This window comes from Lactuca saligna, chromosome 6 (genome assembly GCF_052625555.1).
Source record: "Lactuca saligna cultivar CGN05327 chromosome 6, ASM5262555v1, whole genome shotgun sequence".
In the NCBI taxonomy this organism is placed as follows: Eukaryota; Viridiplantae; Streptophyta; class Magnoliopsida; order Asterales; family Asteraceae; genus Lactuca; species Lactuca saligna.
Genome location: NC_136422.1, coordinates 82,216,514 through 82,225,373, shown reverse-complemented (window position 1 = coordinate 82,225,373; position 8,860 = coordinate 82,216,514).

The window sequence follows — 8,860 nt, the reverse complement described above, 5'->3', positions numbered from 1 at the left end:
AATTTTTACACTTTTGGCCCAAAATAGAAATTTTTTGCATCTTTGGTCCCTTTTAAATATGAAAAGCATTTTTAACCCTTGAAATGGACTTAGAGCACTAGTAGTCCCCTGTTTTACAGAAAAATACAGTTTCAGCCCCTCTAAATTGAAAATCTTGCATATTGGGCTTTATTGGTCCGAATAATTTATTTTTGGCCCATTATGCTTAAAAATTTCACATTTAATCCTCCAAGGAGAGTATTTCCAGAAAAATACCTTATTGAAACTGTTTTGACTCATTTCATCCATCAGAATTTGTATTTTGTCATTTTGTGCTGTTTAACTTCATATTTTTAACATTTTGAGTCCAAAAATGGGATTTTTAGCCCAATGAGTTCATTTTAACCAACTTGGTTATTTTTCTAGAAATGATTTGTGTGTAGTAATATGTTTAACACTTTTTTCATACATCCTAATGCAGATCTCGATTTTTAAGGTCTTTTGACTAGTTTCAACACCATAATCACATATAAACATGTAAATAAGCATAGAAATCATACAAAGCATACATATACTCATAGATCTACACATTTGATTGTATTCCCCCCCCCACAAAACCTATAAAAACCAAAAAATAGGGGGTATGAAGCTCACATTGAGTTGGGTTTCGGTTTTGGAGAAGATTGGAGGAAGTTTGATGTTGTTTTCGGCTCTAACAAGTCTTCCCTTGTTGATTTCGAACTTAGAGAGTTTCTAAGAGAGTGATCATGATTTTTTCATGGATTAGAAAGAGATTTTTGATAAAAAAACAAGAATCTAGATCATAGATCCAAGCATAATCTTACCTTAGATGAAGAATTTGTGGAAATATTTTCTTGAAAAACCTTCTAAAATTCGAGATCTTGATGAAGAGTGGAGGGAGTTTCCTTGAGAGGTTTGTGAGAGAATTGTGTGTGTGTGTGTGTGTTTGAAATCGGCCGAGAATGAGAGAGAGAGAGAGAGGAAGAAGTAGACCTTGAGGTGATATATGCATGGAAGTATGAGATATGTTGCATGGAGAACCAAGAGGTAATAATGAGGTGGCAATTGAAAGTCAACCCTCCTCCATGTTGGGTTGTTGGGCCGAGAAGTGAAGAAGGAAAGGGAGAATATTGGGCTTCTTATGTTTAAGCCCATATTAGAGTTAAGTTTAATGATTGTTGGCCCTATAAAGTATAAGTGTGATTTTTATACTTTGTTGGGCTAGTTTTAGTTAATTATGGTTCATAATGGTTCATAATATTTAATTTATTTCATTCTAGGCCCAATGTGGCCCAAAATGTTGGAATAAATGAAAGTGAGTCCAATTAGAGCCCATTTAAAGGTTCTAAGCCCATGATAGTCAAATTGGAAGCTTATTGGTCCTTTGAGTCCAATAAGGAAGTCCTAGTCCAAAGTAGACCTAAACAAGAACTTCTAGGGTTTCCAATTGCTTGATGACTATTTGTAATACTTGTATGGTGTATTTGATTGAAAATTTTGATGTCATAGAGTAAGCATCATACATGCTCTTAAGTTTTTGATTCAACATCTTACTTGAGTATAGTGATTACAAGACACAAAATTTCTAGTTGTGACAATAAAAAAATAGAAATGATCAATGTGTAGTATTCCAAGAATCAAACATATTTTGCGCTAAGTTGTTTATAAATGTGGTCCACTCGGTTGATACACCAACATAAGTGATATTATTATAATCTCCACCACTGACATCTCCAGTTCCCTCGTCTAGTTCAAAGTGGTTCTCAAACGGATCAGTTGTCATTTCTTGCCTTATATAATTATGAAGAAGACAACATGCCATTATGATCTTATTTTTTTTTATCAATAGGATAATATTAGTTGTCCCTTAAAATTCCCCATCTTGCCTTTAAAATACCAAAGCATCTTTCTATAACATTTCTTGCAGATAAATGTTTCATGTTAAATAATTATTTAGGTGTAGTTGGTTGGTGTCCATCATGCCAGTCATTCAAATGATATCTTTGACCTCTATATGGGGCTAAGAAACCTTCACCATTTGTATAACCAATATCTACCAAATATTAACCTATATATGTACTATAGTTAGCATAATTAATAACTAATACATATCTAAAATAGCAATTATTATACGTACACGGCCTTGGGACCTTCAATCCATGTGGTTTAAGTAAGGCATCTCGAAGCACTCTACCATCCGCAGCTGAGCCCTCCCATCCCGGTAAAACATAGATAAATTGCATATCTTGTGAACACACCCCTAGGACATTTGTGGCAATATCATTTTTTCTTGTCCTGTACTTAGGCTTATCTTTAAGTGGCACTAAACACTTTATGTGTGTTCCATCTAAAGCTCCTAGACAGTTCTACATAATATAAGAAAAGAAATGGTCATATGTCATATCAAGCAATTTTCGGAGTACTCGAAATTTTTTATAAGTATAATATATACCTTGAACCACTTCCATCTTTGATCCGTAGAGTTTTCTGTAACATGTTCGGGCTTCTTAAGCAAATGTGGATGCAACCTTACCACCGCATTGCTAACTCGCGAAACAATTTTGCTAATTGTTTCTCCAGAACGCTGGAAACGACCTATCATGACCCAATTCTTCACATTATTTGCAATAATGTGAAGAAATATGGCCACTTGTTCATCAATATTCATATGTCTACTTGTTCTTAACCCACCTAATGTATGAATCATGTCACACAACTTTGTGAAACATCTTCGGGTCATCCTAAGATTTGATATGCACGTAGTGTCACTTTTGTAAGCATATTTGTGCATTATTTATTGCCGATCCACATTCGACAATACGTTTTTTATACGTGGTTTACCTACTCTGTATATTTGTACTAGCTTGCACACCGTGATAAAAAAAACCATGTAATACTAGTCATAACTTCATTCCAAAATGTAACGACTATTTGACTTATATTTTTTCTATGTTTGCTTCTAGTTAGACTAAGCCATGTCATTTCCTGCTCATCTCCCACAAAAGGAAATTTTTACAATTTAAAGACATAATAGTTGACATTGTTGTGGATTTTAATCGTTAACAAATTTGAGATTTAGTAGAAATTTGTTGGAGTTTTGTCTCATCTTTTCCAAGAAAACAAACATAATGGCAAAAGGATTGAAAACAAAAAATTAGAAAAAAAAACACCACACAAGCAAGAATACAAACACTTGGTGTGCATACTTCTACCAACAACTAGTATATGTTACCAACAGTAAATTTCAACCACAAAATTAACAATTACTTTACTTGCAGGCTTAATTGCAGTTACGACACATAAAAGAACACATAGTTGAATTGTAATAGGATGTCAACAATGTAATCAAAGCATTGTTATTGATGCGGCACAACAAATATCCAAAGATTAAAAAAAAAAAAAAAACAGGCCATGCGTTTACCAAACTATCACAAATTGAATAAAATATATATAAAAGTTATTGTGACAAAGAGTCAAATATAACAAAAAGTCAAAGTCACAACATAATTCATAAGCTAGTTAAGAAATTAATTATTTTATATTAACCAAAGATGAAGCAAAAACATGGGGAAGCACTGTTATTTGAAGAACGATGATGAATTCGGTATTTTTGCTTGACAATGAAAAGGATGAAACAAAGAATAGGAAGAACAACTAACCTCGGGCAACAAAGGTATCAAAGGCGCACAACAAAAATGATCGGAAATGGAATTGTATTGTAGAATCCATCGAGGTATGTAGATATATTGACATACGATAATCAGGGAAAAGATAATGAAAATAGGTTTATTTTATTTTATTTTATTTTATTTATTTCACAAGCGTATAGATAATAGGAGGATATAGAATTGAATATAGATTCTTGATATGCTGGGAAAGAATTAGAAATCAATCAACTACAGAATTAAAATTTGATTATGGAAATCGGATTCCATTCAATTGGTAAGCCAAACACGATGACTACGGGATTCTAGTTTCCATTTCCTTCACTTTCCTTAGAAATCCCACAAAACAAACGTGCCCTAATTTCCAACAATCGTGCCACTTGAATGGTTTTCCGAATTCCTTAAGGTAAAATTGCAAAGCTTCTTAAGTATTTCTTCGTCTCCTTGGCCTCTTTTTCATTGGGTTTTTAGGTTGTTGTACAATCCGTTCATTTTTGAAACCCCCTTTGCTATTTCTCGAAACTTCGAATTCAGTTGGTGTTTCGTACGGTAGTCGTCACCTTTTCCTAGCTCCTCCCGAAACCGTTCTAAAATGTGAAACCAAAAATGATCTACCGGTTGTGCATTTCCTTGAATTGAATCCTCCAAAATGTCAGCCCAAGCTTTAACTAAAACTAGCTCTTCTTGTGGAATCCATGCTGCCGGCTTTTGTTTTCCCGGTTGTGCGACACCCTCGCGCACTTGTTTTTTCCCTTTACGTCTTTGTGGGGGTGGTGTGGGTTGAGTTTCGGGAATCATCTCTTCTTCTTCCGAGCCATCCAACTCATCGATAAGTTGGCGTTGTTGTTGGGTTTGGGTTTGAGTTTGGGGTTGGGTTTGAGGTTGAGGTTAATTTGGCGATTGTTGATCCGGAAAAACAACAAAATTTGAAAAGATTTTCGGCGTAACATTTGGGAATTGGATCGGGTAATATTGTCCAACATTTTGGTATTGAAATTATACTAGGGATTGAATGGGAACATCGAGTTGGGGGTGATAAACTCCTTGTGGTGATGAATTGATAGCAAAAGTATTTCGAGTAGTGATGTTTAAACTCGAACCATTTTCTTCAATCAGAAGTTGGGGTTTGATTGTCGGGATTCTTTATTTATTTTTGAGAAGAAAATAAAGAGAATAGATAGTTTGTTTGAATGTTGATTGAAGGTAAATAGTTGGGTATCTATAGGTGTTTAAAAAGATAAAAAAAAAAAACAAAAAACAAAAAAAAAATTGGTTTTAAATGCATATATCCGTTGGTTAAAAAGGTAAAAATAAAAATAAAAATAAATTTACCATCAATCAATGACTATTTCACAATTTTTTTTTGATCCGGCCAATGATAGACGGAGAGAGAGAACGTTGGGTATCTTCCCCTATCCGGTTCTCGCACCTCCGCCTCCTGCAACGACGGTCCGGTATTTCGTCGTGTGGGAAGGCTCTCGCACCCTCTTCCCGCTATGATTCCGTCCAACCTTATAAATTTATTTTCAAAATCTGTAAATGTTAATCACACAAATGATACAATACATACACTTTACCCTATTCAAAAGACGATAAAGATTACTATAGCGGCCAAATATTTTCCTCATCATAAAATCAGTTTAAAACAATCGAATTTTCAAATTTCATCATGTTTTTGGTAAAGATTTAAGAATATAAAATATTAGGGTAGAAGATGTAACATCTCGAAAATCAGCACATAATTTTGATTGACTTTTATCTTATACATAAAGTATATATTAAACTTTTAATTTTATATATATATATATATATATATATATATATATATATATATATATATACACACAAACACACACACACATATATATATATATATATATATATATATATATATATATATTTTTTGAAACTTTTCTAAAATACTATTTTTAATTTATATTTTTGAAATTAATAATTTAAAATGAACGAATTATGATTTTAAACTTTATCTTTTAATTAATTGAATAATTAAATGTAATTAAGACATAAGGATAATTCACAAATACAAGATAAGGATATCTGATTACAAAAATATTATTAAGTTCTATAGAAGTAAAAACATTATCTAAAGAAATTATCCTAATTAATGGGAAATAAGCAAAAAGAATAATTTTCGCTAATTAGAGGGTTCACCACGTCATAGCAGACAATTGCCACGTCGTGGCAGAACGAAGAAAAACGTGGATTCGAAGATCTCCTTGTCATGGCGGAAGAACACCACAACGTGGTGCCGCAACAGAATGGTGAGTATGTTTATCCTCCAGTTAGGGTTACGTTCAAGTTCAAGCAACGTTTCAATTTTTAGACAACCATACGCTCTGACACCACTGATGGGTTTTCATGCAGTAACACAGATAACTCCTTATACACTTAAGGTGGTGCTATGAGATCTAGTCATAACTCTATTGAAGTAACATTTTGAATAATAAGAACCTTATAACCCTAGGTAATTTTAAAATTATAAGAATTACCTTCTTGATTGTTGTAGTAAATAATCAAACAATCCTTCTTGAAATCACTTGGAAGCTAGAACCAGAAATCTGGTGCTTCTGATGGTTCACACCCAACCCTAACAACTAGGATACTTGAAGAAAGAGGAGAAGGGATCTCAAAATTTCGACATTGGCTTCAAGGAAAGGAGTGGATGAAATTATGAAGGCTAGGGAGGAGTTTATATATATATATATATATATATATATATATATATATATATATATATATATATATATATATATATATATAAAGGAAACTTGGGGCCAAAGTTAGGGTTTTTGGGATAAGGCCTAAATTAATTAATATAATAATAAAGTTGTCTTATCTCCTTATCCTTAGTCCTATGGACGAAAATTATAGGCTATTCCTAGAGAATTATCGTCCACTATGGGATTGTAGACTTTTCGTGCTTCAGCTTTCAATAAATAATCAAACAGTCCCTGCATTTTTAGTTAATCTAATTAATCCCGACATTAATTCTAAATAATTTCTGATTACTTATTAATTAAATAATACAAATTCTAATTAATTTATTACTTTCATAACATATTAATAAATTCATTTTTATTTCTAATTAATTTATTAATCACATAATAGATTAATAAATAAGTCTCTCTCCATCTCTCTTTCTCTCTCTCTCTCTCTCTATAAGTCATCATTTTCAATACAAAGTTTGAGGCAACCCAGAAGGACTTTGCTAATAATTCAAGGTTATACTTACTTAGTTATTGGCTTAGACACCTAATCTAACAGATATTCCATTTCTACAAGACCTTAAAGAGAGTATTGGATAAAAAGGACTTCAAATGAACAGAAGAGCCAGGAATAGCATTAAATAAAGTTAAGGTATCAATAATAGAGCTATCAGATTTAGCATCACCATACCAGGGGAAATGCTAACAATATACTTGTAAATATCAAAATTAGTAGTAAGAACCAGGGGACAAAGAAATACTTATATAGTTCGTAATCTGGGTCTTACAAGGAGTTGAAATTGGATATTATGACATGGAAAAACTAGCATTATCCATTGTAAATATGACAAGGCAATTAAGGAGGTACTGTGACAACTCGAAATTTTCATTCGGTCAAACCCTAAACGTCAACCACCTCTTGTCATAATTTAATGTCATTATTTCTTATTTTTAGGAAATTAAAGTTCATTTGATTATTTTAATATTATATTTTAAGCGAACGGGTAAAAGAATGTGTTGTCTCAGGTTTTAAAATTTAAAAACCGCAAACACCTCGTGTCTTAGAAGTTCACGACCATACTTTTAAGTTTGGGTCAAAAAATCATTCAAAAACGTAAACTCATGCCTTAAGCATGAGTTTACTCTGCAAAACTAGTCATTTTGTGTTTACTCCCCAAACACCAAAAGCAGAAACTCCAAAATATCCTCTCAAGTATCATCCAAGTTTTTATTCAAAATCTTCAATCTAGTAAGTGTTTCTAGCCCTTTCAAGTTAGTATATCACTTAGTATATCACTTAATCCATCCATTTTTGTGTTTTGATTAGTTTCCAAAAACACCAAGAACACACACTAAGTGTTCTTGGAATTAAAGTTCGTTTCAAGCTTCCACAATGTAAGTACTTCTATCCTAGAGTCCTTTTGAGCTTGCTATACATGTTTATACAAAAGAAAAGTCCCATGAACACAAAGATAAAGGTGTTCACGGTTTTGGGAGGTCCCAAAACTGTAAACACCAAATATAGGGCCAAAATGGTGTGTTAAGGTGCCTAGATGCTTTACAATGCCTTAGGGACTTGTCTAGGTTCATCCTTGAAGAGTTTATCACACAAAAAGCACCAAAACCTTCCATTTTCATGTGGTTACGGTTTAGGGATGTCCTAAAACCGTAAACACCCTAAAAGGTGTGTAAATGTCCCATAAATGTCCCATAGTTGTTCCTTAAGCCTAAATCTAACCTAGACTAGTGCCATGACTGAGCTAAGCACTTGAAAACCCCAAATACCATAAACTTAGGAGTTTAAGGTAGTAACCTCATGAGTTTAAGGTAGTAAACTCATGAAAAATGGTCCTTAGACCGTAAACTCCATTTAGGAGTGTTTTGATGCAACACAACACTTCCTAAGGCTAAATCATGAAGTAGGAATGCTTGGAATAGCTTAGAAGACTTCAAATCAACAAATGGTCAAAAGGTTAGGAGTTTACGACCGTAAACTCAAGGGGTGTTGATCCTTTCGGAGTAAACTCTGTTGGATATAGTGTCTAAGTCCATAACTTTATTTTGTATGAACTTGACCCGACCCGGCATGGTCCATTTGGGTTGCATGGCATTGCAATACTTGGATAGACTAAATGAGAGAATAAGGCACTTATGATTATTAATATATTATAAGTTCTAATATATTAGTAATAGTATTATTTAATTAGTATTTGATCAATTATTAATCTAGTATTAATTTGGTGATCAAAGTGAGACTAATTAAATATATAGGGTTGATTATGACAATCATCAATTCTTTTATGGTGGATTAATGATCCATGGTTTATGGGTTTGGTTAAAACCATATGGAGCTCCATGGATAGTTCATGGGAGTTACAACCCCATGGGTCATGAGAAATGAAGAGTCATGACAGTTAGGGTTTACATTTGTAACTCCTAATTATGACACACTATAAAAGAAACCATATA